Below are 23,232 nucleotides of genomic sequence, written 5' to 3'. Positions count from 1 at the left end.
GGAAGTGGAGGCTCCACTAGATTTGGAGACTTGACCAAATCTAGTGAGTCCTTTAGAAGCCAAGAGTTTTCTCTGACTGGTAACAGCATAGGGACACAATGACATGCTCCAGGTGGCCTAGAAGCAAGCAAGCATCCATATGAACTGTCTATGGGGACCATATGGCTAGGAGCTGCATGCAGGTGGCCTCTGCAAGCTAAGAGCGGTCCCCACCTAACAGCTTGTAAGAAAACAGAACTCTAGTCCTACACACCCAAAAAACCAAGTACTGCCAACTCCCAGGGGCTTGGAAAAGGCTCCCAAGCCTCAAATAAGAATCCCAGCCCCAAGACAACACCTTGATGTCAGCCTGGTGAGACCTTGAGCAGAAAATCCAGGCACACTGCGCCAGGACTACAAATCTACACAATTGTGACCTACAGTCATGTTTAGTGAGCACTTAACTACAGGGACACAGGCTGGAACTGCGTCTTTAGGTGATTTTGTCATTGTATGAATATCATAGACTACTTCACAAACTGAAATGGCTATGATATAATCTTTGTTTGGTTTTTTTTTTTTTTTTTTTTTTGAGACAGGGTCTCTCTATGTAGCCCAGGCTGGTCTTGAACTCATGATCCTCCTGCCTAAGCATCCAGAGCTGCTGGGATTACAGATGTGTACCACCATGCCCAGCACATTGAGTGATACAATCAAATATGCTATCATTGACTGGAACGTCACTTCGCAGTGAATGCCTATAAAAATTTGAGGCGTTTGAAGTTTCCAAGTTGGTGGCAATTCGTGATGCAGCAACAGAAACCTACCACAGTGGTTCCATGAGTCTGTTGATATAGCAAGCATAGTCCATGCTTTGTGCAAACTCCCTCAGCTCCCTTTGATGGCTTCTGTGTGCCCGCCCCCACCCGCTATGAGCTTTTAGTTCAAACAGCCTACACCTGCATTCCTCCTTCGCTGGCTGGCCTGGGCCTTCTAGAGCCACTTCACCTAGTTTTTGCAGAGCTAGAGTTGCCTGTGAGTTTCTGTTCCCCCAAAGAGACATTCAGTCAAAGACTACCTGGTATGAGAATATAAAACCCAGCTTCCTTGCCTCAAGATGGGGTGGACTCACACTCCAGATCATCCCTGCAAGATCATGTTGAGGCAGACAGACATGGCCCAGGATGGCATCTTGATGGGTTTCTTCTCCCTCTACTCCCTTACTGTCTCCCCTAGGAGTCACTTGAAACACTTGAAACCCCACTTCAGGTTCTTCTCTTGTGTGACCCCATGCATTAGTTTATTTTGTGTTGCTATAACAAAATACCTGAACCTGGGTACTTACTTTTTAAAAAAGAAATTTATTTAGCTCACAGTTTTAGCATCTGAAAATTCCCTATCAGGTGGCCCCTACATGTTTGGCCTCTGGTGAGGGTACTCTGACTGCATCGCAACATGACGGAGGCAGGATGGGAAAAGGCCATGTACACATGAAGCAGCCTAAGAATTACGTTAATTTCTTCCAAGGATGATGCTCCCCAATGGCCGAATTACCTCCCCTTGGCTCCACTCCTGAAAGGCCCCGCCACCTCTTACCATTTTCTCACTGGGGACCAAGCGTCCAACACATGAACCCTTTGTGGGGGACACCACATCCAAGCCATACCACCTCCCAAAGGCCCCACCTCCTAGCACCATCACCTTGAGGGTTAGATTGCAATACATGAATTTGAAGAAGCCTAAAATATTCAAGTTTCGCTCCCCACCCCAGCCTTCCCCCTTCCAACCTCAGACTGAAGTGGGTGGAAACACCTCACAATTTTAAGAAACATGCCAAATTCCAAGCCAAATCCAGTGAGTCTTACATTTGAAAGCTCCCTTCAAGCCTCTGGAACATCACACAATTGAAACTAAAAAATCTCTCATTTACACAATGCACACACATAACACACAACACACACAGGCAACACACAAAAATGCAAACACAGAATGCATCCAATACTCAGAAATGATGCACACAGACAGCATGCATACAATGCACAATACACACAGTGCAAATGTGGAATGTATACTGTACATGAGTTACAGGAACACAACATGTAACATTCAGGCAACCCAGACACCACCACAATACAATACAGACAACACACAGGACACATGCAACCCACAAAGCAATCACAACACACACACACACACACACACACACACACACACACACACATACACCCTGTTTTCCTGCAGCTCCTTGTCCACCTGAACAGGAGGTGATGTCTGAGACAGACATGGCCCCAGCTGCAGCCTCCTCAGGGCATCAGGGCTGCTCTGAGCACGTGCTGAAGACAGGGTTATTCCAGTTCATTTCCACTAGGCCTTTTAACCGACTTTCTCCTTCCTTCCTCATGCCTCAGTATTAATTAGCCCTGGAATTTAAATCTGATGCATTAAGCAAAAAAATTCAAACTGCTTTTGCGGAAACAAATTCCAAATTAGCTGTGACTGAACGTGCATCTATGTGACAAGCAGGCAGCATGAAGACTGACAATATCATAAACAGAAGCAATTCTCCTGCCCCTGGCCAAAATGGACGGCTAAGATCAACAGGGTCTGATGACAATCTGGGTACACAGTCCAGGCCTGGTGGGGCAGGAGGTGACGGGTGAGGGTTCATGGACCACAAGGGGCCAGAAAGGAAGAGAAGATTGATGGGTAGATCTCAGGTTGGGGATGGGAGGGTGGCAGCAACTCTCTCCTTCTCTGTCCTACTTGTACCTGGCCCTCTCCTGTCTTTGGAACAGCTCTGCCTGGAAGTCTAGCAAAACTGGTCCTCAGAAGGCTGTTAGACACTAAGCCCACCTCAAATTTTTCCTGCTGAGAGCAGTCATCTTCCTCCACCTGACTCATCCTCTTCTGAATGGTCCTGAAGGCGTTGGGCTGGGGTGGACCACTTGGGGACTGTTGAACACAGCACAGAGGCATCCAGCGCCTCACTCCAGTCTCTGACCATCTTGAGAACGGCTGTCTTTTCCCTTCAGTAAGACTTGACATTCCTTAAATGTGGGAGACATGGCTCTTTTTGGGTAGGGACACCTGGCTTGCAAATGTTTTCTGTAGACACTTGCCTAACTGGTTGTCTCAGGCAGAGTTTGATCAGAGAGGCAGAACCAGTCTGTGTGATATAAAGGAGGGGGAGTTGTCATGGAAATGGGCCCTGATATGCTGGAGGAAGCCACTTTGGCAGTCTAGGGTGGCCACCGCTCCTTTGCCCACAGAGGGCTCTCAAGCAGCATGGCCAGCAATGAGGAAGTAAATATGGACTTCAGGGGAGGAGGACCAGGACAAATGACACCTATGAGGACGCACTGGGGACTCACATCTGTCCCTGATCAACTCCAAACTCAAAGACCAAGCAACCTGCAGGCTAGACCACTACCTTCAACTACATGCTACATACACGGCAGCCCCACAACTCCCAAAAGCCCAGGGAGGCAGCCTGGCCAGCACTGGAGGTGCTGCAGGCCTGGCTGCCACCCATAGCAAGATAAGCAGATCAGTGACCACACATGTGAGCTGCAACAGCACCCACTAGACTTCTTCCCAATTGTCCAAACAGAAATGGCTTCCCCATCATTTCTACCTTCAAATCACACACCAATTGCTCTTCAGACAACGCAACCCAGAAACATACAGAGGACAGGATTCCTGACATCATAGGGGCACCTACCAATAAACATTTATGTGTCACTCACAAGGCTGTGGCTCAGCTGGGTGATGGGGGCGGAATGGGAGGTGGGGCTCTACAAGTCTCTCCTCCTAGGACCAGTGCAAGCTAGGATCCTTCTTCTCATGGTGAGAGCAGAAACCCAAGAGAACCAACAGAAACTCATGACATCTCTCAAGGCTTACACTCTGAACCAGAACACTGTCCCTTCAGCTGTATTCTATTGGCTAAGCAAGTTTCATGGTCAAGCCCAAAGTCAAGGGTTGGAAACATTCACTCTGCTCATATGAACATAGGACAAGGATGTGAATGCCAGAAGGGGTGAAGAATTGGGGACGATGATTGAATCCACCCAAGGGGAAAATTCTCTCCATCTGGACCTTTCTCCCTTCCCAGTCCATCAGCAGCCCACAGAGAGCCTTGCGTTCTTCAACTGTGAGTGTGCATTTGATGGGTCTTGGGTTTCCCCTGTTCTTCCACCTCTCTTCCAAATCATGTCTGGTAATCACAAGGGAAAAAAATCTTTCTCATTTTTGCCTTTCCATATAGGAAGCCAAAACCATGTGATACATCCCAAAATTCTGCAACATATACAACTGAACCAAGGGAAAGAAAGGCTATTCTTTTTGAAGTGAAATTGGACAAAATTAAGAGTAAACATCGTCCATACCTAACAGCCCTTGAAATTGTCTAGAAGGTCCATCCATAATCACTACAACGTCTCCATGTGCCCCTCAGACTTAGCTAATTAACATGTCTTCCTTTAAGCCCCAGTACTGAGTTATAAAAAACTCTGTCCATGGAAAGTTATTGTTGGCACCACTTATTTCTGACTACTGGCTTCTTGATTAGGATGCTCTTGAAGAGTTAGTAAGTTAGTAAGGAGATACTTAGCAGTGTTAGACCCACAGCAAGATCCTGCCATTAGTCACTGTCAGCCGTTGAATGGCATAATCCTTGTTACAAAGGTCCATGCTAGGCACAGCTATTGCTGTGTAACAAATGATCCCAAAATATAGTGACAAATAAACATCAGCCATTGTATTAGGCTCATGGACTCTGCAGGTCAGGGCACAGCAGGGGTGGCTTGTCTGTGCTCCACAGTGTCTCTGCATTGTCTGGGAAGACTTCACTGGTGAGGAATGACTTGAATGAGTGTGGACTCACAGCTCCCCTTCTTTCTAGGACCCCCCCTCTGTCTACAACCTCCCTCTCTCTGGAACACCCCCCACCATATGTGTGGTCCCAAGGCCTCGCTACATGACCTCTTCAGCTGGATGGCCTGAGGGTAGCCAGACATTTTACATGGCAGCTCAGGACTCCAAGAATGTGTGTTCGAACAAGCAAGGCAGAAGCCTTATAGCCTTTTGTGGCCAGTCTCTGAAGTCACATTATGTCCTTTCCACCATCCCCTATGGACTGAAGCAGCCAGAAGCCCACTAGACTGAAAGAGAGGGGACACAGAGCCCACCTCTCAATGGGAGAGACATGAAAGAATTTTCTACCATGTTTTAAAGCCACCACTCAGCTATTTCTGGTACAATGACGGTTGAATAGGCTTTGTGGGTTAAGTGGGAACCTCAAGCCTTTTCTTAGCAGTGTTTCTATGGGAACTACGTGTTTGGGTCCAGATAACAGACTTCCCAGTTAACTTTGGAACACAACTCATTCATAAGGTGCATGCAACTTCTTGAATTCTCACTGTCCTCTCCACGCACACCAGAAAAACAAAACAAAACAAAAAAAAAACTAACACTGTGAAAACAGTTACCAGTATTATTAATTAACTAATTAGCAATGTGTATGGAGCCTTTCCTGTGTACTGGCTCTATGCTATTCACTGTTATGTGTATTGTGTCACTTTATCCTCCCAACTGAAGAAGCTATGGTTATTTTCACTCTACAGATGGGGAAAGGCAAATGACAAGCCAATGGTCACACAGCAAGTACTGGGACACAGATTTTTGAAACAAGGTCCCTCTGATCCCCAAGCCCACGCTTAACTAAGCACAGTATGTTGACTCCAGAAATACCATTTGAGAAACTGAAAACCTCTGGTGATTCATAAAAGCCAGAAGGCTCTCTCTTGGGGAGCCAACCTAAGATGACTACAACCATAGATGTAGCCATCAGTCCCCACCACAGGTGACCTTGTCTTAAGCCAGCAGGGACACCAAAGGGATGGCCCTCCTTTCTGGGTGGATCTGGGTGACACAATTCTGTCATATGACCACAGCTAATTTGTGTCCTCCAGTCATCCCTGTCTTGCCTCCAGAGTTCCCAGCATTCTCTGTTCCGACCAGTCCCATCCTTCTTCAACCAGAGCAAACTGAGCCACACTCAGCTTTTTGTCCCCAGGCATAGATGAGGAATGAACGGATCTTTTTGTCCCTGGCTGTACAATGCCATTTGTGTGGGGGCAGCTCTGGGCAGTGCAGGGCGTGGGGGGAGAGTGAGGCAAACACAACCCCCATTCTCCAGGGCTGGCGAACAGACACCACTGCACACACACACAGGAGGCCAAGCTCAGGCTGGAACAGCCTAAAGACCTGGGCTGCTCAAGAGGAAAAGAGGTCTCTGCTCTGGTGGGCTGTCCCCAGAGGTTTCATAGTCAAGTGTTTGTGTCACCAGCCCCAGTCACCCTCCCCCATTGCGTTTCCCCAGTGTCCCTCCTCTACTCCCAACCCGCAGTTTGGGATGAGAAAACCCCCTTGTTTGGAGTCTTTGCAATGACGATGAAAGGCTTTTTTTTTTTTTTCCCTTTTTAAGAATTCATCTCTGCATTCCAGAGGGGGCATTTATCACCCTGTACCCAGGCTGCAGACGTCTCCCTCCTTCAGATCCTCCTGCCGAGAAAGGCAGCCTTGTCAGACACATGAAACCAGCCCCTCTGGACATCTGGACAAGGCGCAGCCCTTTGGCTGAGCACGAGGCTGGCCCGAATGCCACAGACAGTCAAAGGAGAGCCCTTGTTCCTGGTCCAAAGGACCAGCTAAATGGACGCAGCTGGGCACAGTGGGGGTGGTGGGGGTGAGAGAGGAGCTAGGCCCGCTTGGCTGGCTGCCCCAGGCATCTCCATAGGACAATCTGAAAGGCAAGTCTGCTTGTGGAGAAAGGCAAGTTTGCTTGTGGAAGAAGCTTCTGGAGCTGCCTTAATAGCAACCTTCCACTAATAGTTAAGAAGGCTCAACGGGTAACTGATACTGGGTGACTGTTTGCTTTTGTCTTACTTTTGTCTGCGAAGCACCCTGTCTTCTAGTGAAAGAACCTCTCTTTCCTGTGGACAACCACTTCCATTAAAGGGTCTGAGCCTTCCACCACCATCACCCCCAACCACAAAACTCTATGGCCCGGCCCTGGCTGGCCAATCAGCATGCGCCTATACCCAGGCACAGTCATTGGGTATTTGACACTAGCCTGGCCAATCACAGCCCTCCTTGAGTCTTTTCTCCCAGAGACAAGCTTTTATTTCCAGCAGGGTAGGATGAGGCCTGCAGCTGAAGTTGCTGTCCTGCCCACCATGTGGCTTAAGGAATGGAGTCCCCATATCTATCTATGCCTAAAGCCATCTGCTGAACATTTTAGGTCCCTACACCAATTCTTCTTTGTGTTCCAGCTGATTTGAGTGGAGTTTCTGTCATTTGCACTCCTAAAACCCAGATTCATAGTTCAAACTCTCTGCAAAGTGGTCACAGCATAGACATCCCAGGTCCCTGTGAACACCTAGGCCAGCCTTGCCCTGCTCGAGAGCGTCAATCTCATTCTACCCATCCAATAGCAGGCATGACCCAGCCAGTGGCTCTGACAGGAAATGTTTAACTCCAGGATCTCCAGCCACCTGTGCCCCCAAAGATGTCCTGAGAGGAACCCACCACCCTCACACCTTGTCCTGTGGCCTGGAAGGTGCTGCTCTGATGGTGGAAGGTCAGCTGCCAAGTCTGGGCATGCAGCTCCCACCAAATTGCCTCAAGCCTACATAAAACCCTGCCTGCCAGTGCCCGTGATGAAGGTGACAATACACAGGGGTGACCTAGGATTGCCCCGGAACCTCAGCAGCACCTCAGGGGACCCCTCTTCAGGGGCGGGTTACCCGTGCACCTGCAGGAAAGAGCTACTGCTCACATCTGGGTGGTGGCTCCTCAGCTGCCCTGGCATTTTTCTCTGGGCTTCTTTCCCCTGCCTCTCGCCTCTCTGCCAGCTCTCCAGCCAGTGAGCACACACGCTAGTGTGTGCTCAGTATGAGTACACATGATTTTGGGAAAAAAAGAAAACAGACCCTCCTCTAATGAACACACTAGACAAGAACATTAACGAGAGCCTATTTCATGCTGCTCTTGACCTATAGGATTTCTTAATAAGTACTGTCACCGTCATTTTACAGAAGAGGAAACTGAGGATCAGAAAGGTTCATTACACAGCAAAGTGGAGATTCGAGACCAGGTCTGAGGGAACACCAGCCCCCACCACCTTCGCTTTGGACTCTGCTGTTGCTAATACAACCCCATGCAGAAAAAGCTGCTACTCAAACTCCCGATCCTCCTGCCTCAGCCTCCTGAGCGCTGAGATTACAGGTGTGCACCACCAAGTGTGATTTATTCAGAACCATTCTGAAAGTGGTTTGGCTCTCCTTACCTACCTGGATTATAAGCCCTCAAGCACGGACACCCGATTCTTTCTCTGTCCCTTAGCCTCAACTTTGTCCAGTGCTGACATTATTTGGATACCCAATCAGTATCGACTAAAAGACGTTATCCTAAGATATACAGAACTAAGCCATTGTAGCCGGGAGGGAAGCAAATCCTCCGACAGTAGTTGGCTGTGGGAGCATAGTTAGCACCGTTCCTCTGAAAAAAGAGAGTAGTAACAGTACCTGCTTCAGAGGTTTGTTGTCAGATTCACATGCAAAAACAACATGGCACAGGACGGGTACATGGCAAGTGCACAGTGAAAATTGGATAGCACTACTGTTGTTCTTAGTCCCATCCAACGGCCCAAGCTTGAAGTGAGCTTTTTAATTCTCTTTACTCAGCTCTGCCCGTTGCTTCACTCAGAGTGGGCAACAACCAAGAAATATCTACATCACCCAGTGACTCTCCCAGGCTGTCGTGGCGGGATTGGAGTGGCTTTTAAAGTCTCCCACAAACACACTGCTCTTCTGAAACTCTCAGAGGACAGAGGGAGGGCTGATGAGTGAGCCATTTTCTGTCTTATTTAAGAGCGGTCCTGACCGTGTAAAAGGTCGCTGTAAGGCTGCCCACATGACTGAGCCAGTGCCCAAAGTCTGTGCCCAGGATCCGCTGTTGAACCCGTTTTTGCTTCCTGCAGGTCACCGAGCACAGAGCCGCCACGTGCCTGAATGCCAAAATCATTTCATGATTTAGAAAGATCGAGATCAATGGCTTCAGCAATTTCTGGGAAGCGGTAACTCAGTGAGCTGTGGAAGGTTCTCAATTTGCTGTCTCCAGCCTGGCCGGGTGGCAGGATTTATGCTGAATGGGCTCCAGGAAGCAAATACATCCTGGGATCAGGCCCCATCCAATCACCCCGCCCAGGAAGTGCTGGCACACTGACATCGCCTCCCAGCTGCCAAGTCCCCCTTGCTCTGAGGGGCACTCTCTCATTTCACATTAATTAGAAGGCCATTTTCCAAGCATTTCCATCCCATAATGAAGGGCTTTCTGCAGTGGCTCAGTGAAATATTAAAACATCTAACTTGGAATCTTAAAAAAAAAATCCATCCTGCCTGCTCGGACTGTCTATTGTATAAACCCTTCACATTCCATGGGGGATAAAAAAAGGTCAGAAATAAAGACATCTTGTCCCAGATTCGAGTAGAGGAGGTGGTCACACTACTGCCATCGAACTGAGCTGTCTTCCTACCCCCCAACATCTGCCTCTGATGGAAACATGGAGAGGAAAAAGGGGAGGGTGATAGAATGGGGAGCACAGGGTGGATGAAAATAAGATCCTGTCAAAGGACAGAATTAACCTCCTGTGGTGGGCAGTAATTTTGGTGGCTTCCAGTGAACCACACTGCCCAGTATTCACCATCTTGTGTGCTCGTCTCTCACAATGACCCTGGGCCTGGTCACGTGACTTGCTTTGCCCAATGGGGCCTTAGAAACAGTGATGCAGGCAGAAGCTGGATAAGCATTGCTCCTTGTTCTCTTGCAACACTCACTCTTGGGATGCAGTCACTATGCAAAGTGGCCCAAAGTAGCCATGTGGGGAGACCATAACCTTCCAGCCATCCCCATCAAAGAGCCAGATATGGAAATGAAGCTACATCAGACATTCCAGTTCCATTAACCATTGACTTCAGCCACATGAGCTGCCCTAAGCAAGAACAGCAGCTCCACCCGGCTGAGCCCCAATCAACCAACAGATTCATGAAAACTAAGATCATTTTTGTTTTAAACCAGCAAGTTCTGGGGCTGTTCATTATATAGCAACGAAGAACCAAAGTGGCCCTAAGTTCAAGACCACATTTCCTGGTATCCCTCAGGAAAGTTGCCCACATCCCCTGACCTACTGTAGGTTCCCGCTGCCTGCCACCCTTCTCCTACCCTTTCCTCAGCTAAAGGAGGGTGCATGTTAAACCGTAGCATCTCCAGGTGTCACGCAGTGAGCCGTGATTATCAGTGTCTCAATCACTAACAGCCCCTTACTGTGATAACCAATCAGGGCTCTAGCGTCAAAAGAATTTAAAATAAGGGCTGGGGCAAAGTGCCTGCCTAGCAAGTGCAAGTCACTGAGTTCAAACCCCAGTACCGCCAGAAAAAGAATTTAAAATAAAATCTCTTTGGTTCCACCACGAGCAGCAAAGGGTGTCTTGCATGAGGCTTGGCATGGCTACTGAGAAATGAGGTTCAAGTTCCTAGACTCTAAATTTTACATATATTTACACAAACATATTTCTTGGTTCAAGCTATATCACAAACTGAGCTAAGTACTGAAAGGCTGTTTTGTTATTTGAAAGTCCTTGCTATAATGAATTAATAAGGATGCTGTGCAATCAACATATTAATTGTATGTAAATGGTGTTTTTTAAATGCTTTAAAACAATCGATTCCCCTGAGCATTTTAGGCAAGTGCTCTACCACTGAGCTACATCCCCAGCCCTTTCCCCCTGAGCATTTTAAATAGGCCCCCTGGAAAGTTGTTTATGTAGTCATTTGCTTGGCAAATTCTCTTTCCTAGCAGTTCCTTCAGCCCACAAATGAACCTTGCCAGCTTCTTCTTCCTTTCTAGAACCAGGAGCAAGCGTCCTGAGGGTGGTGGTCTGGCATCTTCCCTACTGGTTCTGAAATCTGATCAGTTGTTCTTTGTCTCCAACGTGTCTTGTCCCTTCTGTCAAGTACTGTCTATCGTACGTAGGGTCTGGAAAAGGTTAAAACATCAGTAACTGTTGGAGACCAAAGAGAATCAATCGAGCCACTAACTACTGCTTGCTCAGCCCTGCCTGCCATGTCCCCACCCTAGTGTAGAAGGAGAAGGTTACTCAAGCCAGACATCCCATGCGTTCCCAAGACAACCATCCACATTCAAATGCCACAAGTCACCCTGTACATTCCCATCAAGCTAGAAAAATAAACCAGGGATCCTGAAGGAGCAAAACAAGAAGCTCACCGCGAAAATGCATGAATCTAAGACACAAAAAGAGCCACTTTTTTGTTTAATTTCCCCTTACACTCCAAACAAATTAACCCAACTTCCCAGGGACCTTTGATAACTAAGGTTACCAATGTAGAGAGGGCCCTGAGCCTGGCATTGTGGCGCTCACCAGTAATCCCTGCGCTTGGGAGGTTGAGGCAGGAGGATCGTGAGTTTGAGATCACCCTGGGCTACAGAGTGAGACCTATCTCAAAAAACAAAACAAAATTTAAAAAAAACAAGGCAAAGCAAAACACAACAAAAAACAATTAAGTAAGGCCGGCGCTAAGGCAGCCCTATCTAGAATTTTCCCTCAAGCCCTTACAGAAATATAATGCTATTTAGTTTCTTGAGACACATGTAAACCAGTATAGGAGAAGTGCACAGGGTCCTGTGTGAGGCATGTTTAGAACTCAGCACCTCTCTCTAGAATGTTCCAAGGTAGGTCTTTGGGAAGCCCTGCTGCTCCTTCCTTCAGCGGACTCCATTTATTCTCCCCAGAATCCCAGGAAGCAGAAGCATGAAGCATTAATAAGGCCATGGCACATCGTGACATGGAGCATATAGCCCAGGTGTAGCCACCTTGGTGACAAAGGTGGCATTTACCATTTAGCGACCAGGAATAGCTAGTAGGAAAGTAGAGAGGGCCACCCAGCATTCCTTCAGGCTGGAGGATGATGCTATGGACTCCAGGATAAATACAAGATACCTGTCACCTGTAATGGGGCTGAACTCAGCTTGGTGTGGTTTACAAAGGCCTCAGGTCACCCAATTTGAGCCATGGCAGCAGACCTGCAGCAGGGCCTGGTCCTTAGATGAGTCCATCCCCACCTTCTCTGGGCCTCCTCTGCACTGCAAGGAGTCACAATTCCCCAGCTCCACTGCCCTAGGGCTTCTAGGGAGGTTTCTAGGGAAGCTGGCAGATTAGATGGAAGGAGGAGGGAACAAGCCAGGATATTTTCCCTCTCACAGTTTCTTGTGACCTGCCCAATAGCAGTGGTGGCTCTTTTGTGGATCTAGCTCTCCCCAGATGGCCAGCCCTTCCCTCCATGGTCCCACATGCCAGATGGACCCGGCTTCTGAGTCCAATAACACTCCTCTCTGCAGCCCTCCAACCCTAGCTTCTTGCTAGTAAAATCTCTGGTTTGCCTCACCTGAGCACTTCCACATAGCCTGTGTAACCAGTTCCCTACATTACGTCCTCTCTGAGAGACCTAGTGGGGTTTCTCAACTATGAATTCTCCCACAGTCAAGTTTATTGCATTGAACGCAAAAGAACAGGGAGAAATTTTAAAGAGAGAGAAAGGAAGGGAGAAGAAAGAAAGAATCAAAGAAAGAAAAAAATAATAACTGGTACTAAGTGAGCAATTACCTTGTTTCAGGCACTGCGTTAAGTATATATATGCGTTATCTTATTTGATCTCACAACGGCATTAGGTACTTTTATGATTCTCATTATGCAGATGAGAAAACAGAGGCTCTGGGAAGTTCAGCAATTGGCCCAAGGACACACAGTTAGGAAGGATCCAAGGCAGCTGCTGGGAGCTAAGTCCCATCAGATGTCACATGCTCACTAAGAGCCCTAGGGTGGCAAGGGGCCTCCTGAGCAGGCTTCAGGAAAAGATGCATTCTGGGCCTGCAATGACTCTGTGGCTTTGCTTGCTATTCTCCAGCTGAGGAAACCTTAAGCAGTGAGAAGCTGTGCTCAAGAACTCTCTGCTTACCTTCTGTAGAATGTGTATCCGGGAAGGTGAGACGGGCACCAGCTGCTGCTCTCAACATGGTCACCCCCAGCTGGCCATGGCCAAGTCCTGCACAGGGGTGTGGAAGCTGACTGGATTTCCTAAGGCACCTGATCCAGGGTGCTCAGGACCAGGTTGGCCCATTTTGCCCTTCTGTGAAATTTTAACCTCATGCTCCCAGACCCCTCCCCCACCTCCCACTTCCCCATCCTACCCCCCATCTCATGCCCCCTAACCCCACCAAAGGCCCTCCCACGCAAATGGCAGCGTCTGAGTCTTCCAGCTGGGCAGGAGGATGAGGGCAGGCCACTCCTTCCTGGCTCCACTATGCCAAGGGCACAAGATTTGTAAAAACTATGATGTAAAGAACATTTGAAAACATCAAAGGGGAGGCCAAAGCTTAGAACAAAAACAATGAAATCAAGGGAAGACATTTGGAGCCTCCACGGAAGGCATATTTAAGGGTGAAGTCTCTCGAGTTCACCAATAGGTCACCAACTGGCCACCTAATTCGTTTTGTAAATGCTAGCTGCTTCTGATAGCTGCCGTTCCCCACTGGCCAATCAGAAGGGAAGCAGGCTGGGGTAGGGTCTTGAAGCCCCTCTGGCTGCACCTGCTATTAACCCCTTCATTGCTGGGTTAATAGGAGGGAGAGGGGCGGGATTTGGAAGAGGGGCACTTGGGAAGTCGGGGCTCTTGGCCAAGGAGCACAGAGTGATTTTGGTAGTTTTAACATTCTCTGAAGGCCCTGCAGGAGCAGGTGAGCTGAGTACAGACACAGGACTCAACCTCCTGGTGGGCAGCTACCAGGACAGATGACTGCTCTGTGAGGCGGGTCTCACAGACATCCAGGGAGGAGTCCACAGGAAAGAGGACCCCTTTTCCAGCAGCCACTGCAAGCCACTAGGCCTGGTTCATGGAGATGTCTTCCCCCTGGGAGGGCAGAAGGATTTACACAGAGCCTGGCTGGCTCGCTCTGTCTCTGGCCCAGCGCCTGGTCTCTAAGGCCGCATTTGTGAGTAGGAGACAGCCAAGGCTCCCACTGGCTATTCTCCATACAAAACTAAGTAGCCTAGGGGGGCTGGAAGACCTTGACCTCCGGAGCCCTAAACCGTGGCTGACAGCAGACAGCAAGGGGGGCCCTTGGGAACAGCACTTTATTGAGGGACATTTGTCTTCATTTGGGGCAGCCTACATCTCATCCCACAGGCATGCCCTGAGGCACGAGTCTCCCTGACCCCTACCCGGTCTGTCCCTGCACTGCTCTGTCCCTGTGCTGGATTGAAAGGGAAGCTGCCTCTTAAAGCCCCTCGAAGCCAGGGAGACAGATGTCAGCAAAGAATAACGGGAAATTCCCAGTGGCACCCAGGAAGGCTCCCAGCCCCCACCCAGGAAAGGAGACCTAGGCAGGGGTGGGCACCTCGCACACTCAGCCCCCTCCCCCCCAAAAAAACACCTGGTTTCTCCTGGGCTAGTGATTCTGGAAACTCAGATTAAGCGTAATAATCATAGATTTAGACAACAAAAAAATATATATGTACCGATGATTTTCAGAGTGCCAACGAAAGAATTAAACCTCCCGCATGGGTGAGTCGGGACATCCTGAGTTCCTGTCTTCCGTCTTCTCACATGGAAAGCGACTCAGGTGAGGAGTCTGCAAAGGGGCTGACCATACCAAATTGCAAGATTGAAGTGGGTCGGGATTTTTCTCCTCCCCACCTCCGCCCCCGAGAGAAGAGACTTAAAATCTAAGAAGATCACGAACTATGGCCTCGATGCTGCTACCAATCTGCGGGATTGTGAATAAATCATCTTCCCCTCTCCGTGCCCAGATTGCCTGGTCATCAAAGAGGACCAGAAGCAAGGCTACGGAGGCGAGGCGCGACAATGACTATTACCTCCCTCCCCCCAGGCTCCTAACTGGGCTCTGCCTGGGAAGGGCTTGGAGCCTGTCTGAGCCTTTGGAGAAGCCTGCAAAGCTCTTGTCCTAAGCACAACCCTATGGCGAGGTTTAGGGAGCTGCGGAGCGGGACACGTGGCGCGCCTCGCTCCAGCACTTTCCAAACGCTCAGCAGAGCGGGAGGAGAAACGGCTGGCGCCGGGGTGCCACGGCGGGGGGTGGGGGGGCTGGATCCCCCTACCTGGGGCGGGGTAGGGGGTCGTGGCGCTAAAATCGTGGGGCCGCTGGGGGCAGGCTGCTGCGCTCCCTGCCGCGCTCTCTGGATTCATTTCCATTTGGAGCGCGGCGCCCCTGCCGCCCTTATCTCGCCGCCGCGGCCGCGGCTCTGCAGGCGCGGGCGCCCCGGGCTCCCCTCCCTCCCGTCCGCCCCCGCCCGCCTGCCGCCCGCGCCTTTGTCTGGCCCGGCGGCGCGCTCGGAGCCAGCAGGGCGGGTAATTGGCGGCCGGAGGAGGCGATCGGGCCGGCCCGGCCTCCGCTAATGAGCGGGCGGAGCCGCGGGGAGGGCGCAGCACGGCTGGGCGCGAAGCCGGGGATGGCCCTGCGGGGACCGGAGCCCCGGGGGACATCCCCTCCCCCACCCAGTCTCCCGCGCTCTCCAATTACCCTGCGGCCGTGCCTAGGCCTCCGGCTGCCCCCAGGCCACCCCGTGTCGCCCGGGAAGTGCCAAGGACTGAACGCTAGGGCGGGAAGGACGAGGAAGGGGTTCTTTTGGAGTTTCGCCCACTCTACAGGGGATCTCGGTAGTCCTGGTGCTCCCTCCCTGCGGGCATGGCCACTGGGGGGGGGACGCGGTGGGGTCAGCTGCGGGAGAGCTCTCGTAGGAAAGACCGCAGGCAGCAGCAAAACCTGCTCCGTGTACATGGCGATAAAATCCACCCTGGCTTCTAAATTAATTACACTGAATCGGCCGCACTCGGCGGGCCCGGGCGACGGCAGGCGAGCAGGGAGTCGTCTGTACCAAAGGGCGCGGTGGCCCCTTGCTGTGGTGGGGGACCTCGTGGTGTTGAGAAACCCCTTCTCTACGACCATCGTTAGGGGTCTCAGAGGCCCGCGAGATTTTAAAGGGAAGAGAGGTCGGATTAGGGGATACCTTCCAGGAACCCGGCCTGCTGCTACCGCTGGCCCAGGAACAGACCCCTTTCAATGGTCGATCTCCCAACGGCCAGGAGGAATTCGCAGCAAACTGGCCCTGTAGCCCTGCTCTGTTTTCACTGTCTCCATGGAGTCCTGCCCTTGCGTCATGGACTCCAGGTTAACCGGAGTTTTCATGGCAGCCCTTTCAGACATGGCTTCTCAGACTTGGAGGCTAGGGCTCCGCCTGTGGAAAGAGGGGGTTCAGGCCTCAGGGACTTGGGAGTCCACAGGAGAAGTTCCGCGGTGGCTTTGACACAGCCTTACAGGGCCACAAGCAGCTCAGGACAACCCCAGGGGCAGAGTGCCCCACTAGCCTCCAGGGTCACTTGGCTTAAGGGAGAGTGCCACCTCCCAGGGGAAGAGGACATTTTCTTCTGAAGACTTCCCACCTAGACTCCTTCCTTTTCCTCCCCAACACCCCCCACAATAGCGACCTGGGAGCAATCTCCCTTTTGTTTACTTTTTTATTGTAGTAAAATAAAAATTTGAGAATTCATTAATGTTTGTATTTTGAATTTTAACCTACTGTCCCTTTAAAAAGATTCATTGAGGTAAACATTGTAAGGGTAGAAAGCTGTGATATCTTTCCTCACTCATCATAAGGACCACAAGAGAAAAAATATATATTTATTAGCACATATTAATTGCACAAGGGCTTTCATGGTGACATTTCCATACTTGCATATAATGTACCTTGATCCTATTCTTCACCCCCTCTATTACTCTTCTCCCCACTCCCCCTTCCCCACTTTTTTTTTTTTGCAATTTTTACTTGATTTCATTAGTCTTTTTCATGCATGCACAAATTTATTTAATCAAAGTTTTCCTTGACCCTGGGGCCTTCAGAAACAAAGACCCAAAGCCCAGGGAAACTTACCTGCTTTTTTTTTTTTTTCTTTTTTTGGTGGTACTGAGGTTTAACACAAGGCCTCCCTCTTGCCAGGCAGGTGCTCTGCCTCCCAAGTAGCTAGGATCACAGGCGTGAGTCACTAGCACCCAACTAACCTATCTGCTTTTATGCTCAGGTTCAATGAGGAATGACAGCCTTGTAGAAATGTGGTTGGACAACAGGATAAGATGTAACGGTCACAGACTGAGGGGAACCCAGCAAGGCTCTGCTGGATTCTTCTTGGATCTCTCTGTAACAGCATTCCCTCCTCCCAGGATGGACAGGACCCTTCTGCAATGAGAGTCTTTGAGAGAGAAGGGAGAGAGTGGCCTTTCCAGGTTTTATGACTGGCTTTGAAGGAGAGGAGTTCTGGTTTCCATGACCCAACTTGGAGTAGAATTCTGGTTTCTAGAACTTGCTTGGGGGAAAGAGGGCAAAAAACATGAGGGCCAGAGGTCAGCCCCTGAGGCTACTTTTGAGGCTGTCCAATCTTCTCTTTTCTTCAAAGTACTCAGCATAACAAAGCCCCACACTTTGGGGTATTGTGTTGAGTCCCAACAGCTTACATACAGAGAAGTGCACACATCTTAAATGCACAGTTTGATTAATTTTTGGATATACCTATATCTACATAATCACCCCTCAGGTTAACACACAGAATATTGCCAATAGCGTAGAAGGTTTCCCTCACACCCCTTCTTATTCAGCATCCCCCCCGCTATTCTGATCTCCACACAGATCAGTTTTGCATGCTTTCAAAAATGGACTCATGCACCATGAGCTCTTTGGTGAGTGGCTTCTTCCATTACTTGTAGATGCATCCACCCTATTGCATAAAACCAAAGTTCATCCTTTCCTTTTTCATTACTGAATAGTATTTAGATTATCTCCAGCTTGGGGCTATTACGAATAAAGCAGTTGTGAATATTGCCCTCCCATATTTTAGTGGATACAAGACCCATTTTTGTTGGGTACTCTCCCAGGAGCGGAATTGCTGAGTCGTAAAGTAGGAATATGTTTAACTTTATTACCAGTTTTCCAAGAGGGTTGTATCTAGTTAGATTTTTAAAGCTACAAACAGACTACAAATGTTACTTGGAGAAATGCATTGCAGGCCAGCATAATAATGAAGGTGGACATACTCTGAGCACTTAGAATGTGCTAAGTACTGTAATTAACATTTACTTATGTGCATTTATCTGCAGACATTCTCTGTGCCTGGTTTCATTCTAGAAAGAGCGAAAGATGCCTTGCCCCTATTGGGATCCAGATACAATAGTTGGTGTTTGTGGAATGAATCTTCTCCATTTTGCAGATGAAGGAAAGGACATGCAGGGAGGTGTGGATTCTGGGACTACTGAGTTGCAGGGCCAAGTCTGCAACTGAGACCGCAGACTCCTGGCATTTCTGGTGTTCTTAGGAAGGGAAACTTGACTGCACCTGAAGCCTCCCTCCATTTCCTCCCTCCTATAGCCCTGGTGGGCAGTTCCAGCCACCAATCTTTGGGGCCCCCTGTCTTTCTTTTTCCAATATCTCTTGATTAACAAACTACCCTAAGACTTAGTGACTTAAAAAAAGCAACAATTACTATTGTCTCTTGGGTTCTGTGTGCTTTTTTTTTCAGCACTGGGGTTTGAACTCAGGGCCCTATGCTTGCTAGATGGGTGCTTTTACCACTTGAGCCATTCCGCCAGCCCCAGTTCTGTGAATTGAGTGAACTCAGCTGGATGGTTCTCTGACTTGAAGTCTTTTGTAGGCTGGACCGGATGGGCAAACAGGACAGAACGGCACCTGCACTTGGCTGGTGGTAATGCTAGCTGTTAACTGGAAACAGCTGGAGCTGTCAACCGGCGTACCTCCATGTGGCTTGGACTTCTCACAGCATGTAAGGGCTGCATTCTAAGATGGCATGTCCCTGTCCCAAGAGCAAGAGGAAGCTAGCAGGCCAGGGCTACACCAGGGATGGGTATAGATTCATTTCCATCATTTCTATTGGTCAAAGGAGTCACTCACCAGATTCAAAGGGGGAGGAGACACAGACCAAGTAGATGAATGGCAGTCCCAGCCACTGCAGAAGACCCATGGGTGGTCTTGTAGGGTTGTAGCCATCTTTGTGACATATACACCTTTGTTGCCTACTTACCTTGCTGTCACTATAGGTCCAGCAAGGCCACAAGCATCTCTCTCCCTCTTTGGTTCTTAAAGACACAAGGTTCCCAGGATTGCTTCCTTTCCTGGTCAAAATCACCATACTGACTCATCCAACACCAGCCGCTTGGCATGGTGCAAGTGTGCCCACCCTGCACCACACCAGAGCCAGTGACCATTCCTCTCTGGGTCCCGACCATACACGTCATTCCTCTCCAAACTCAGGCACTCTCACCACCCTGGGATGACCAGCCGGAACCTTACCATCCCAGTCCCCCAGCTCAGCTGCCACCTGCCCAGGCCTTCCCTTCCTGACAATCTCCTCTCTTAGACACAGAACCCCTATGGACCCCTGACCAAACTCGGATTTTTCTGTATCTACCTAAGGTGTCCGGGGAGGGGTTCAGCCTCTACCCTTGCAATACTTGAAAAAACAGACTTTGTAGTTGTAAGACCTGAGTTTTTAATCCCTGCTGTGCAGCCAACTGTGTGATTTTGTGCAAGAGGTCAGACCTCTCTGTGACTTGGTGTCCACATCTGCAGAATGGACATTACTATAGGCACCCTGGGGTTGAAGGTGGTTTAACACCCAAACATCTGGTACAGTACAACGAAAGAGCCACACTCCAAAGCTACCCTCTCTCTCTCTTTTTTTTTTTTTGATGGAACCAGGGTTTGACTTTAGGGGTTTTTTTTCAGTCTTTTTTTCTATTTTTGGTGGTACTGGGATTTGAACTCAGGGTCTCATTTTTGTTAGGCAGGCACTCTTACTTCTTGAGCCACTTCACCACCCTGGAACTGGAGTTTGAACCGGCTTCATGCTTACAAAGCAGGCACTCTACCACTGAGCTACCTCTCCAGTTCATTTTGGTCAGGTTATTTTTGGAGATAGGGTCTTGAGAACTGTTTGCCCGGGCTGGCCTCAAACTGCGATCCTCCCAATTTCAATCTCCCAAATCGCTAGGATTACAGGTATGAACCACTGGCACCTGGCCCGCAAAGCTACTTTTTGAAAATGAACTTTTTTCTACAACATTAGTTTTTATATTGATGATTTTTCACAAAGGGAACAGTGTTACCAGCACCCAGATCAAGAAGCAGAACAGAAAGTCCCTGCCCCCTTCCAGTCCCTACCCACTCCCAGGATCCTCCGGTCTTTAACAGCCTAGATTAATATCTGACCACATTTGTAGCAGCCAACGCTCCTGCACAATTGGCAAACAAGAAAGCCATCTATCTGATGTGATCTGAAAGGAGCCAGAGAACCCAGCTCCCACTGCGCCTTAATTTCCTCCATTCGGGAGGCCTTCCTTTGTGCTCCCCACCCACGGTTCTCTTTGAAAATGCAAAACCATCTGGGGTGGGGTAACAGTTCCATAGAAAAAAATATCTGGTCAACTTTTCTGCCCTGTCTCCCAGACCAGTCGAACCTTGTTAGCCAAAGAAATGCAGGAAAGGGGCAAGGGAGGAGAGAAAAATGGAGATCACCTGCTTCCCAATTTTGCCCAAGGCCGGCTCAGACTTTTAACATATTTTTTAATTTGGTGTTTAAGGAACTTAAACCGCAAGCAACAAGCCCAATTCCATCAAGTCATCAAATCCAGCACACCAAAAAGAAGCAGGTGGTTATAAAAATGAGTCCTGTGGGTGGGCTGGGGCGCTGCTACACCCTGCTCCCTCAACACACCTTGCCTTTGGGGGGGAGCAAGAAAGCGCTGGCACTATGACATCATGAGATGTCAGGCCTTTGACAAATGAGTCCAGCCTGCAGCTGGAGCCTTTGATAAGCCATTTGCAGGCGTCTGGGAGACATCCACGCTGGTCTTGGCAATGCATCCGAGGCCCATCTCAAATTCACATCTTTTCATGTTTTGTTTTGTTTTTTAAAGCGTGCAGTGCATCTATGAAGATTCATGGCTTAAAATATTTTTTCTTTTCTATGACATTTCACTTTTTCTCCTTATTTTTTTTTTTAAGAAAAAGAAAATATTCACTCCAAGGTTCATTTAGTTTCTGGGTAATAACTGTCAGATATTAACGGCTAGCCCCCAACATCCAGCATAAAATAATAGAATCTGTTGAGTGCATTAGACATCCAGTAATGGGCATGGCAGACAGCACGGAGGAGCTAAAGAAGGTTCTCTTAGTAAAAGGGAGCGTGTGTAATGAAAACCAAGACATAAAAGAACATTTGTCGAAAAGCTCAATTGTGCTTTCCCGTGTCAGTGCCTCTGCCTGGGAAATTTCTTCTCTACTTTCCCAGGCATGTCCACCCCAGCCAACGAGACTCCTCCAGAAGTATGGTCTCCCCTCCTCTGCACTCTCACCTATCTCCTCTGCCCCCATCACATCCTGGGCTCGCTTCTGCCAAGGCACTTGTCACGTTGCATTGTGACCATCCACTGCACTAATGCTCTGCACAGTGCAGTCTCCCCACAATGGGGCTGTGTTCCCCCCACCCCCACCCCACACAGAGCCTCAGATGACCTGAGGCCATGTGTGCACACCCGTGGTCCCAGGCCTTGTCACTTCAGTGCAGGACTCTCCGATTCCAACAAGCAGCACCTGGACCTTTGCCAGGGTGTTTCCTCTGGCTTCCAGAGCACATTTTGCTGTTCCTGAGGCAGGCTGGAAGGGCTAGGGGGTGAATGCCCTTCCTCATAGCCCTCTAATGATGCCCCAAGGGAGTTGGTGTAGCCCTGCCCCTCCCTGGTTGGGAAAATGGAGGCTTATGTTAGATGTTGGCTTCAAAATTCTCAGTACCATTAAACTCTGCTTGCCCTCAGTAGTAACAGGCATGATAACATGATCCAGCTTGCCTGCCTTTCTTCCCTCCCATGTTGCACTTGTCCACTCCCCCACCCCCATGTCTGCTGGGGTCTCCTCCGAAGAAACTAGTCATGGTCACTTAAGAGGGGCATGCAGCCAGATGCCAGTGGCTCACGCCTGTGATCCTAGCTACTCAGGAGGCAGAGATCAGGAGGATCGTGGTTGGAAGTTAGCCCTGACAAATAGCTTGTGAGACCCCCATCTAGAAAAACCCTTCACAAAACAGGGCTAGTGGAGTTGCTTAAGTGGTAGAGTGCCTGCCTAGCAAGTGTGAGGCCCTGAGTTCAAACCTCAGTACCCCCCTCAAAAAATGCATCTTTGGGTGACTTCATCCTGTGAATATAATAAAGGGTATTTACCTAAATGAAGATGGCTGTAACATCACTAGGCATTATAATCTTATAGGACCACATCCTATATGCGATCCCTTATTGATCAGGATTGTTATGTGGTGCATGAGTGTAATTGCATTCCAATACTTATCTCAGGAGCAGCTTCTAAAGAAACCACACTAAGCCAGAACCATACGCTAGGTGCTCAATAAATAAATTTTGAATGAATTAATAAAGAAGTGGTAGAATTTTTGCAGCATAAACATCAAAGGGATTCTCTAGTGCCGGAATTTGGGTAGGGTCTTTGTTATTTATTTTAAGTGAGCACATTTTGAGTCAAAGTCTACTTGAAAAATTCTACTTTACTTAGACCAAGTAGACAAGCCAAAGGGCCAAGGAACTGAGAAAATTGCATACAGTGTAGCACTGAGGTAGATGCTTGTGCCCAACTATCTAAATCCATTTTCTATAACTGTAACAAAACACCTGAGACAAGGTAATTTATAAGGAATTGAAGTTTATTGAACTCACAGTTCTGGAGACTAGGAAGTCCAAGACCATGGTGCTGGCATGCGCTTGACGTTCCATGAAGGCAGAAGGGCAAAAAGACCACAGCAAAAGAGTATTGAGGAAGCTGAACACACTTTTTTTGGGGGGTGAGGGCTGGGACTGAGGTTTGAACTCAGGATTTTGTGCTTGCAAAGCAGGCACTTTACTGCTTGAGCCACACCTCAAGTCCATTTTGCTCTGGTTATTTTGGAGATGAGATCTCACAAACTATTTGCCTCTGCTGGCCTTGAACCGCAATCCTCCTGATCTCAAGTAGGTAGGATGACAGGTGTGAGCCA

The sequence above is a fragment of the Castor canadensis genome, chromosome X, assembly GCF_047511655.1.
Source record: "Castor canadensis chromosome X, mCasCan1.hap1v2, whole genome shotgun sequence".
Classification (NCBI taxonomy): Eukaryota; Metazoa; Chordata; class Mammalia; order Rodentia; family Castoridae; genus Castor; species Castor canadensis.
Note: the sequence above shows the minus strand (reverse complement) of the source record.